Here is a 12,130-nt window from a genome sequence, read left to right on the forward strand (position 1 = left end):
GTGGTCGCTGCGGGAGTCTCAGACCAAAACCCTCACATCAAAATCATATCCTATACTTACTATACTCCTTACTTGAATGTAAGAGTAGGTACCTATGTAAGATTTAAATGTGTACTGATGGAGGAGGCCTATACCCACGAAAGGGTAACCCAATAAAGGAAAACTGAGGATGTTAAGTTAAGCATAGTATTGTATTATCATACTTATATAAAACATAGTTAAAATTATAAAATGTTAGCTATAATAAAAGCTACAGCAAAATGTTATAGTAAAATAATAAAATATCGAATATTATATAGAATATATATATATATACCTAAAGCATTCTTAGTTACTATATTTTCTTTGTAAAGGCGAACGTAGATTATGATTCTAAAAAAAAAAAAAAGGTACATTTAGGCCTACTAATCACAAAACTACTTATTACAAAAGTGGTATTAAAATATGATCGTAACTTGACAACAATGTACCTAATAAGTTAAGAATTATAACTAAAAACAGCATAGCTGAATAAAGAATAAATTAGCTTTTTCACTATTTTTTGTTTTAACTGTATAATTTATTGTATTTAAAAAGAAAGTAGTAATTTATTGTTTATTTTATGTATCAATAGTTTCATATACTATGCCAAACAGCTGATGATAAAATACCTAATAAGTTAAGAATTATAATTAAAAACAGCATAGCTGAATAAAGAATAAATTAGCTTTTTCACTATTTTTGGTTTTAACTGTATAATTTATTGTATTTAAAAAGAAAGTAGTAATTTATTGTTTATTTTATGTATAAATAGTTTCATATACTATGCCAAACAGCTGATGATAAAATACTATCACGATTTGAACTTGATTAACAAAACACTTAACTATGTAGGTATTATTTTTTGCCAGTATGTATGGTAACAGAATTCAATGAACTGAACTAATAAAGCATATCCTACCTATTGTAATAAAATAAAATAATCTTATTATATTATTAATCTTAAAATTGTATTATATTATTAATCTTATTGGGAAATAAAGGCTTATTATTATTATTATTAATCCCTTTGACCGAAGGCTGAGTTGAATAGTTCGCCAGAGCGTTCCGTTAAGTCGTTCCACTTGGCCATTACCCTGGGGGCGTCGTTCTGGACGAGGCTATGTTTGACTGCCGTAGAAATGATTTGAACTCTTCGGACATGAATGACGACCCTCTATCACTATGAATGTAGAGAGGTTGGCCAAATGTCAGAAAAAGATCTTTCAGGCAAGTAATGACGGTGGCTGAGGTCATATCCTTACATGCGTAAGCAAAAGGAAACCGACTGTACTCATCAATAATCGTAAGTATGTACTTGTTGGCTGTTTCAGAAGGCAGTGGTCCTTTAAAGTCTATGTTGATCCGTTCAAACGGCGACGTAGCTTTTATCAATTGACCCTTGACCTTAAAAAACCTCGGTTTTATTTCGGCGCAGGTAGGGCACGAAGCGGTCATCTCCTTGACATCATTAGCTGAGTAGGGCAAGTTTTTAGATCTTACCCAGTGATACATTCTAGTTACTCCCGGGTGGCAGAGTGCGTTATGTAGTTCTTTCAACTTGTTTATATTCATGTAGGCGCATACGCGAGATAGAGCGTCCGCAGCAGCGTTTTCAGTGCCTGGTCTGTAAACTATATCGTATTTGAAGCAAGACAGTTCTAATCGCCAACGTTGAATCTTCTCATTTTTTATTTTACTGTTATGATTTTGATTGAACATGAAGGCTACCGATTGTTGGTCTGTTATAAGAAGAAAATGTCTACCAATCAGGTAGTGTCTCCGTTTCTTTAGGCTCTCTACTATCGCACAAGCCTCTTTTTCGATTGAGGATTGTTTGCATTCCGAGTTATTCAATGTCCGAGAGAAAAAAGCAACTGGTCTTCCATGTTGCGTCAGCGTAGCCCCTAGCGCGAATTCCGAAGCGTCTGTTTCGACTGTAAACATTTCATTGTCGTTAATGGCTACTAGAGCGGCTGCCTTAATATCTTGCTTGAGTTCTTCAAAGCACTTGAGCGCATCAGGTGGCAACGGGAAAGTAGTCACGCATGTAAGTGGCTTTATTTTTTTCGGAGAAACGCGCGATCCATTTAGCGTAATGAGCAAGCATCCCTAGGACTCGTTTTAGTTCACTAGTTTTAGTTGGAGCGGGAAGCTCTAGAAGAGGTTTTAGTCTTTCCGGGTCAGGACTGATTGTGTTATTTTCAACAGTATATCCAAGCAAGTTGATTTTAGTCTTATTGAAAACACTCTTCTGTTCGTTTAGAGTTAAATGAAATTTATTAGCGGCGTCCAAAAAGCGTTTTAGATTGTGGTCATGATCCCTTTGATCTTTGCCGCAGACGGTTACATCATCTAAGTAGGCAAACGTTCCTTCTAATTTCTCTTCTGTTATGATGAAGTCCAGAGTTCGTTGAAAAGCTGCAACGCCATTAGTCACGCCAAATGGAATGCGTGTAAACTGGTACAATTTGCCGCAAGCTTCGAAAGCTGTATATATCTTTTCATTTTCTAAGATGGGTACTTGATGATATGCGCTCTTTAAGTCGATTTGACTGAACACTTTAAATTTTGATACGTTGTTCACGACTGATTCTATGCTTGGCAAGGGGAAGGCATCCAGTTCGGTGAATTTGTTTATTGTCATGGAGTAATCAATGACAAGTCGTTTTCGATGAACTCCTCCTCCCGCTACGAGGACTTGAGCTCTCCAGGGGGAAATGCTTGTTTCAACGACCCCGTCTTCAAGTAATTTAGACACTTCTTCTTTTATGAAGTCCTCATCTTCCTTGCTGTAGCGCCGGCTTCTCACGACGATCGGTCGAATGTTTGGCGACAGATTTGTAAATACGGAGGCTGGTGGCACCGAAGCTTGTAACACGTTGCATATCTCTAAAGGTTCGCCAGGCCCACCAAGATTGAAATGAATGCTCGAGTGATGTTTGAGCAAGTCATGGCCGATGATGACGTCGGCACAGAGGTTGTCGACAACTAGAAGAGGTGTTTGTTTATAAGTATGCTTATTCATCGTAATAGTAGCAAAGCAGACACCTTCAACAAAGGAAACTTGATTGAGAGAAGCGAGATTGACTGTCTGCTGGCAGGGTTTTTTGCGTAGTTTCATTATGCGAGCAACTTTACCATTAATAAAGCTGACCGAACTTCCTGTATCGACGAGAGCATCAGCCTTGTATTCGTTGACCATGATTGGAATTGTTGCACTCCTAAGGCTCGAAGGAGAGGCAGCAGAAATAGCTCCACTGTAGAATTGGTCGTTGTTAGGGGTTGTAGGATCTTCAACTGTCGTGGAGTTCAAGTTAAAATTGCCCGATCTACAGACGCTTGCGAAGTGTCCTTTCTTTGAGCACTTTTTGCAAGTGGCTTTGTTGGCTGGACATCTGAACCTTGTGTAGTGATTCGAAAAAAATCGAATCACGGAATTGTAATAAACAATTACGAACGACATCTACCGGTCGCGTAATACATTACTAGGACAAAGAATTTCTGACATTGACAGACTTCAACGTCAACACTGATTAACATTCAGTGCCATCTGTCGGAGAATAGTTTACATAGACTAATCAAACAATGACAGTTTTTCTAGAACATTCTTTAAAATAAAACTACTCATACAAATTAGCGACCTCTAACGACAGATAGCTTTCCATTTAAAAATAACTGTCAAGACTATTTAATTAATCATATACGCTAGCGACATCTGTCGATCAATAGTCTTTCATTCTGGAAACTTCCCCGACAAACTAATAACATTTCCTGTAGCCAGAACACTCGAGAATACACCTTATTTCCGCTAAATTTAATATAAATAAGCAATCCTCCTAGTTCAGGGACATTCCTGATTTCTATTACCTGCAATCACGACGCAGGAGTGAAGTGAAAGTAATAAATAAGTGTAGTGAATTCTGTGTAACCCTGGATTAAGGTTGGTAACTGTGATGTTATTAAATTATAAGTTTAGGCTAATTGTTTTGTACTCGTTTAACCTAACCCTTGCGATAGGATATTTACTAACAGAATCTGTAAACTCGTTCCATCACTTTTATATTATACGACCTGCACTTGGCTCAGACGACCCAAGGCTCATCTAAAGTTATGGAACGAGAGTTTGAGCAAATCATTTAAGATTGCCTCTCTCGATTCCAGGGTTCCTTCTACCAGGAAGCTCTAACAGTTACACTGAAGCTCTGCTATTAACCTGACTGCTACCCCACCGGCGAAGTGTCTATCAACTTCGTACCGTCTACCCAAGCCACGCTGCACACTGCTGTCGAGTAGCCTACGCACAAGCACTGAGCCGCCGCACCGCAGCGCCGCCCGAGCATCGTCGATTGTCCGATGCGTCTGCGAGCCCTCTGCGAGCCCGTGTCTGCCCCCGGCGTCTGACCAAGGCCAGTTGTCTTCCTTCGGACGGTCAACGTGTCTTCATGCGTATGCGATTCTCAATTAACTACCCTGTGATTGTAGCGCGTTACCTACGGCCGCTCCCGACTGAGTTATCTATTAAGTTTATTTAGTTCCACAATAAGACACAACCTATTTGTAAGATTGTTTGACTATAATTATAAGTATCAAACCGTCTTCGCGTTTTACTAAATTCCTACCTGTCGCACGAAGCGCGACACTTGGATGAAGACTCCCGCCGCAAAAGAAGCAGGGTTTAGCCGGAGGTGGTGTGTTCGGGGCGGCTTGAAAAGTTCGTGACGATAGAGCCGCCACTAGATTTTCGGATTCCTTTACCCGTGAAATACCTTGCGATATGGCGGTAAGTTGCGAAGAGCTAATACCAATAGTAACTGCATCCTTCTCTGCCGTTTCCAGAGCTACGGCTTGATTAAGTGCTTCTGAGAGAGTGAGTTTAGAGTTTTCTAGTAACCGCTCGCGAATCCTTCGTGATAGTAAGCCGGATATGAGAGCACTACGAACTGCTTGGTCTTCATGCTCTTGGGCTGTGACGTCTTCGAATTTACAATCTTTCGCAGAAAGTCGGAGAGCTCTAACATAGTCAGAGATCGTTTCGTCGGCTCGTTGCTTGCGATTGAAGAGAATGTGTCGAGCTAGAATAGTATTTTTCGGTTTGACATAGATGTCTTTTAGAACTTTCATCGAATCTTTATAAGTGGAGCATGTTTTGATATGCTTATAAATCGATGCCGATAAGTGGTTAACTAGGATCTTACGCTTAAGGGAGTCCGGTACATCTTCGGTAATCTCTTCTGCTAAGAAGCTTTCGAATGTCGATTTCCAATGTAGCCATTTTGTATCGGAGTCCGCGACATCAGGCTCGATGTCAAACTTATCGGGTCGCAGATATCTTAACAGCGAAGGCTTGCCTAGTTTTTCGTCAGTCATTCTCAGTTAAATAAATTGTGGCATAATAAAACGAGAAACCAAGAAATTTTCGATTTCGCCTCGCGAAATTTATTAGCGGCGTCCAAAAAGCGTTTTTAAGGAGTATCAACAGATCCTATAAATCGAAGAGATAACAGAGTGACGCAATTTAAATATATATTGAGAAATACGGAAAAATGACCTCTACACCTGGAACATCAACTATGGAGACGGACCAAACGAATAATAAAGGAGCAACCAAAAGAGCAATAACTGTGGATCCCGATAGCAATGAGATTATCCAAGAAAGCAAAAAGCCAAAAATTGAACTGGATTTAAATAAAAAGGAGATGTGCATCACACTGCTTGTAAAAGGATTTGAAGAAATACTTACTTGCTATTTTCCAAATATACCTAGTGGAGACAAAAAGAGTTTTACAAGAAGCCCCGAGTATACAGTTGCATACTTCAACCTTCCCATATCTATCCAAATAGCCAATATTATCTTCACCCTTCACACATACTGTAGACAAGTAGCGGCAGGAAAAAAAGACACAAACATTATAAAAAAGTCGGAGAAAACAGAATTCACTATTACTTTGATGGGGAAGAGCTACATTAAAAAGAGGGATGATCTTTTAAAATTATGGACCTCTTTGACTGAAGGGATGGGACTTGTTTATAAAAATTATGGTAGAGATGAGCAGAAGGATAACTGGTACGGAACATTCGGACCCTATATTGATTTTTGCTGTGGGTTTGGACTGAGAATGAAGGAACTAAGGCTAGGTCACGATAAAATGCCCATCTCCAAGAAAGACGATGTGATGCAGGAGGTTCCAGTCAAGAAATACGGTCTAAATGGGGCACACCACATATTATTAGAAATTCTCCCCCGGTTCAGTTTTCACTCTCACTCCCATCAACCACAAAGTCCGCCAGGTAGGTGGGTAATTTTCGCGCCCTATTAGATTTCCTGGGAAGTCCAGTCCGAAGAACTGGCGAGGACGTTGACGGCTCTTCTACACGAGGCGACGACGAAGGAGCGATATTTTCAGGTGGAGGTGTGGAGTTGTTTTCAGATGAAAACGTGAGGCTATCGTCTTCGGAGGCCGTTTCAAAGTTATCATCTCTACTATCATCAGTAGAACTGGGGAAAGGAGCCAATTGACGGTTTGATACCGTTGAGGTTTCTCCATTATCCCGTCTTATGAGAGAGTAGTAGGGATTGGTCTCTAGAAGCTCGGCTTCCTCGACAAGAGGGTCCGTTTTTGAAGAGCGGATGTTCTTCTTAACGAGGATCGGTCCCGGCGTGAGCCAAGATGGCAGTGAATCTAACGACCAATTCTACAGTGGAGCTATTTCTGCTGCCTCTCCTTCGAGTCTTAGGAGTGCAACAATTCTAATCAGGGTCAACGAATACAAGGCTGATGCTCTCGTCGATACAGGAAGTTCGGTCAGCTTTATTAATGGTAAAGTTGCTCACGACTGATTCTATGCTTGGCAAGGGGAAGGCATCCAGTTCGGTGAATTTGTTTATTGTCATGGAGTAATCAATGACAAGTCGTTTTCGATGAACTCCTCCTCCCGCTACGAGGACTTGAGCTCTCCAGGGGGAAATGCTTGTTTCAACGACCCCGTCTTCAAGTAATTTAGAAAATTCTCCTCAATCGAAAAAGAGGCTTGTGCGATAGTAGAGAGCCTAAAGAAACGGAGACACTACCTGATTGGTAGACATTTTCTTCTTATAACAGACCAACAATCGGTAGCCTTCATGTTCAATCAAAATCATAACAGTAAAATAAAAAATGAGAAGATTCAACGTTGGCGATTAGAACTGTCTTGCTTCAAATACGATATAGTTTACAGACCAGGCACTGAAAACGCTGCTGCGGACGCTCTATCTCGCGTATGCGCCTACATGAATATAAACAAGTTGAAAGAACTACATAACGCACTCTGCCACCCGGGAGTAACTAGAATGTATCACTGGGTAAGATCTAAAAACGCCCTACTCAGCTAATGATGTCAAGGAGATGACCGCTTCGTGCCCTACCTGCGCCGAAATAAAACCGAGGTTTTTTAAGGTCAAGGGTCAATTGATAAAAGCTACGTCGCCGTTTGAACGGATCAACATAGATTTTAAAGGACCACTGCCTTCTGAAACAGCCAACAAGTACATACTTACGATTATTGATGAGTACAGTCGGTTTCCTTTCGCTTACGCATGTAAGGATATGACCTCAGCCACCGTCATTACTTGCCTGAAAGATCTTTTTCTGACATTTGGCCAACCTCTCTACATTCATAGTGATAGAGGGTCGTCATTCATGTCCGAAGAGTTCAAATCATTTCTACGGCAGTCAAACATAGCCTCGTCCAGAACGACGCCCTATAACCCCCAGGGTAATGGCCAAGTGGAACGACTTAACGGAACGCTCTGGCGAACTATTCAACTCAGCCTTCGGTCAAAGGGATTATCGGTTGAAAATTGGGAAGTAGTACTGAAGGACGCATTGCATTGTGTCCGCTCTCTCCTATGTACGGCAACGAACGCTACTCCGCACGAAAAACTTTTCACATACCCTAGAAGATCCCCGAACGGAGATTCACTGCCATCTTGGCTCACGCCGGGACCGATCCTCGTTAAGAAGAACATCCGCTCTTCAAAAACGGACCCTCTTGTCGAGGAAGCCGAGCTTCTAGAGACCAATCCCTACTACTCTCTCATAAGACGGGATAATGGAGAAACCTCAACGGTATCAAACCGTCAATTGGCTCCTTTCCCCAGTTCTACTGATGATAGTAGAGATGATAACTTTGAAACGGCCTCCGAAGACGATAGCCTCACGTTTCCATCTGAAAACAACTCCACACCTCCACCTGAAAATATCGCTCCTTCGTCGTCGCCTCGTGTAGAAGAGCCGTCAACGTCCTCGCCAGTTCTTCGGACTGGACTTCCCAGGAAATCTAATAGGGCGCGAAAATTACCCACCTACCTGGCGGACTTTGTGGTTGATGGGAGTGAGAGTGAAAACTGAACCGGGGGAGAATGAGGTGATGCGACCTCCGCGCTGTACCTCCATAGACAACTGTCATCTAACTACTGTCAAATGAGTCAACGTTTCAGTTAAATAAAACCAATATTTTTCTTGGTTTCTCGTTTTATTATGCCACACATAGGCTGCACTAAAAGTATCGGGAATGGAATATTTCCACTGTCCCTGTTATAATAAAATCTTTTTAATTGAAAACTCCTAGGTTTTAAAAATCGAATACCATTTATTTATTTAGAAAAAGATTCTCGGTCTTGTCACAAGGTCTTGTCAAACTTGTTTAGTCGTTGAGAAAATGGAATTGACTCGAGAAAATTTTAGAGCGATGATTTATTATGACTTTCGAAGTGGTTTAACACAAAAAGAGTGTGTCGACCGAATGATTTCTACATTTGGTGATGAAGCCCCATCTAAAACCACAATTTATCGCTGGTTTGCTGAATTTCAACGTGGACGTGTCAAGCTCAGTGATGATCCCCGTCAAGGTCGTCCAAAAACTGCAGTCACCCAAGAAAACGTTGATGCTGTGCGTAAGCTGATTGAGGAACATCGACATGTGACATACCGCGAAATTCAGGCAACTTTAGACATTGGCATGAGTCAAATACAAATAATTTTGCATGAACAATTTAGGTGTAAAAAAGTTGTTTTCCCGATGGATACCGCATTTGCTCTGTGAAGAGCAAAAAGCGGCTTGCGTTACTTGGTGCGTCAGAACTCTCGAAAGATTCCACGCAGGATCCTCAAATGCTGTATACAACATCGTATCAGGTGACGAATCCTGGATATACGCGTACGAACCCGAAACAAAAAACCAGTCACGAGTTTGGGTGTTCGAAAATGAGTTAAAGCCAACAAAAATGGTTCGTTCACGAAGTGTTCCAAAAAAATGGTGGCTTCGTTTGTCTTCAAAACCGGCCATGTTGCGACTATTCCTCTTGAGCGACAAAGAACAGTTAATGCTGAATGGTATGCTAGCATTTGTTTGCCACAGGTCGTTTCTGAACTCCGTAAAGAGAACTGCAACCGCCGCATCATCCTCCATCACGACAATGCGAGTTCTCACACCGCGCACAGAACAAAAGAGTTTTTAGAGCAAGAAAACATAGAATTATTAGACCATCCGCCGTACAGCCCCGACCTAAGCTCTAATGATTTCTGTACTTTCCCTAAAATAAAGAATACATTGCGTGGTCAGAGATTTTCATCACCTGAAGAAGCTGTGGACGTCTACAAAACGTCCTTCCGAATGGAATGGTTGCTTCAATGATTGGTTCCATCGAATGGAAAAATGTGTCAAATTTCGCGGAGAATACTTCGAAAAGCAATAAATACATTTTTAAATAGTAATGTTGTGTCACTTCCTTGATTCCCGAAATTTTCAGTGCCGCCCTCGTAGTAGACAGCTGACAGAAAGAAATAACAAAGAGATCGATTTTGAACCCCCGACCCAAAAAGAGGGGAGTCGGAGGTGTTATAAATTTTTAATTTACACTTGTGGAACAATTCGAATTCCTGCAGCCACATTCCCACCGAGACCCTCAAGCCAACACCGGTCAAGCAACGCGCTCCCGATTCTCGTCACGTTCAGCACCACCACGTTGTGAATACAGCGTGTAAATAATCAGGTGTAAATAAGATTGTAATATAATTGTACATAAATGTGTGCGGCGTTTAATTGGAGTCCATCAACACGCTGCCACAACAGCTCAAGTTGTTTGATATTCTGATTAAATCTTTTTTTAACCCCCGACCCAAAAAGAGGGGTGTTATAAATTTGACGTGTGTATCTGTGTGTCTGTGTATCTGTGTATCTGTGTATCTGTCTGTGGCATCGTAGCGCCTAAACGAATAAACCGATTTTAATTTAGTTTTTTTTGTTTGAAGGGTGGCTTGATCGAGAGTGTTCTTAGCTATAATCTAAAAAAATTGGTTCAGCCGTTTAAGAGTTATCAGCTCTTTTCTAGTTTTCTTGTATAAAAGAAGGTTAGATAACCGTTAGGTTCATAATATTGTCAATAGACAATCAAGATGGACGTTGCCTAAATACATAATTATTTATTTGAAAATGATGTTTTGGAAAACTCAAATACTTTGGATCGTCGGGGGTGTTATAAATTTTTAATTTACACTTGTTTTTAAACATATTCCTTCGGGATCATAGAACGAAATCGTGCGTGTCTCTCCTTGTCTCTTTAGAATTACTTAATTTCTTTATTAAAGACAAACCGTTTAAATAACTCATCAACCAACTTAGTCCCACAAATCAAAAAACGTTTTCACAAGCGCCGACGCACGCAAGCGTTTTTAGTAACAAACCTCTTTTGTATTAATTATATTATTTATTATTATTATTTATATTATTTATTCTATTATGTGATATATAAGAGGCTTATATGTATCTCTTATCATGTTCTTTTGTTGTGAATAAAAGAGGAGCATGGCGAGATACTGAGGCGTGATTTCGAAAGACTAAGGCAGGAAAACGTGAAACTAAACAGGGAAAAATGTAAGATTGATGTAGAACAATTAAAATATCTAGGACATATTATTATAAGCGAGAATGGTGTTACTCTTGATGACTGAGGATCAAGTACCTATACTATGTGGATGAAAAGTCCAAAAGATAGAAAAGAGTTAGTAAGATTATCAAAACAAAAAAAAAGTGTATTATTTTTGTGTCTAGTTTGATAGGTCTACATGAAAATTAATGTTTTTACATTGTTAATTTTTTCGGCTGAACGTACGATGTTTCATCCAATCGCGTGCACCCGCGCCGAGTGATCAGCCAATCGCGTGCAAGTGCCATTCAGGACCCAAGATTTTTGCCGGCCATTGTATTCCTGGCGCTCAAGCCGTGTTGCGTTGGCGTTCATGTGGTTGTGGTGGACGAGGACGGATCCCCGTGCCATGTGGAAGCTGACATTAGCTCATACATTACTACCTTACACGGCACGGTAGATACCATGCCATGACCACGCGCGTGTGAAAGGGCCTTTATGTCCACGAATTTTTATGGATTACAAAAATAACCCTCCATAATACAAAAATTCAATTCCATGGAAATTCAATTCTTAGGAGTAGTGAATCGTGTTTCGATTCCAAAATTTTCAGGGGTTATTTTCATCGTTGAGAGGTTTATAAAAAAAGGATGTCGAGTTCGTTTGGTTAGAGCAACATGAAAAAGCGTTTGACGAATTTTAAAAGCCCAAAATAAAACACCCGCTATCATCAACGAGTCGCAAATTACGACGGAATTCTCAGAATACCGCAAAAAAAATTAATTTAAAACCAATGTTTTTAACTAATCTAACTTTTGATAGCTTGTGTACTTGTGTTGCGTGTTATTTTTCTATTCTCGTGTTTATATCGATACAATCCTGGGCTGAAACCAGCCCAGGAAGAAGATTTCAGATTCGCATCGATTCTTTTTAAGGACGAAGATGAAAATAATGAACCAATATTAGACGAAGTTGTTATAAAGTCATTGATTATCATTTATATTACGAAGAAGAAGAGATTACATCACAAGAGATGGAAATTATCAATCTTCTTGAATGATCTTCCTCAGGAGGCTGTGATACGAGTACGTGTAACAGGCCACGGAAACGTTGCAATCCCAATGTTATAAGCAAATAATATTATGAAGCGAAGTCTGAGCAGTCAAAGTGCGCTCAATTGATCTCAGCCCAAGACTCATTATAGGT

General features: G+C 40.3%; 1 pseudogene; it reads right to left on the reverse strand.

Moving 5' to 3' along the window:
• Positions 1-478: 478 nt before the first annotated feature.
• LOC123878447 lies at positions 479-2,023 on the reverse strand (annotated as a pseudogene).
• Between the last annotated feature and the right edge of the window lie 10,107 nt (positions 2,024-12,130).

This window comes from Maniola jurtina, chromosome 26 (assembly GCF_905333055.1).
Source record: "Maniola jurtina chromosome 26, ilManJurt1.1, whole genome shotgun sequence".
NCBI lineage: Eukaryota > Metazoa > Arthropoda > Insecta > Lepidoptera > Nymphalidae > Maniola > Maniola jurtina.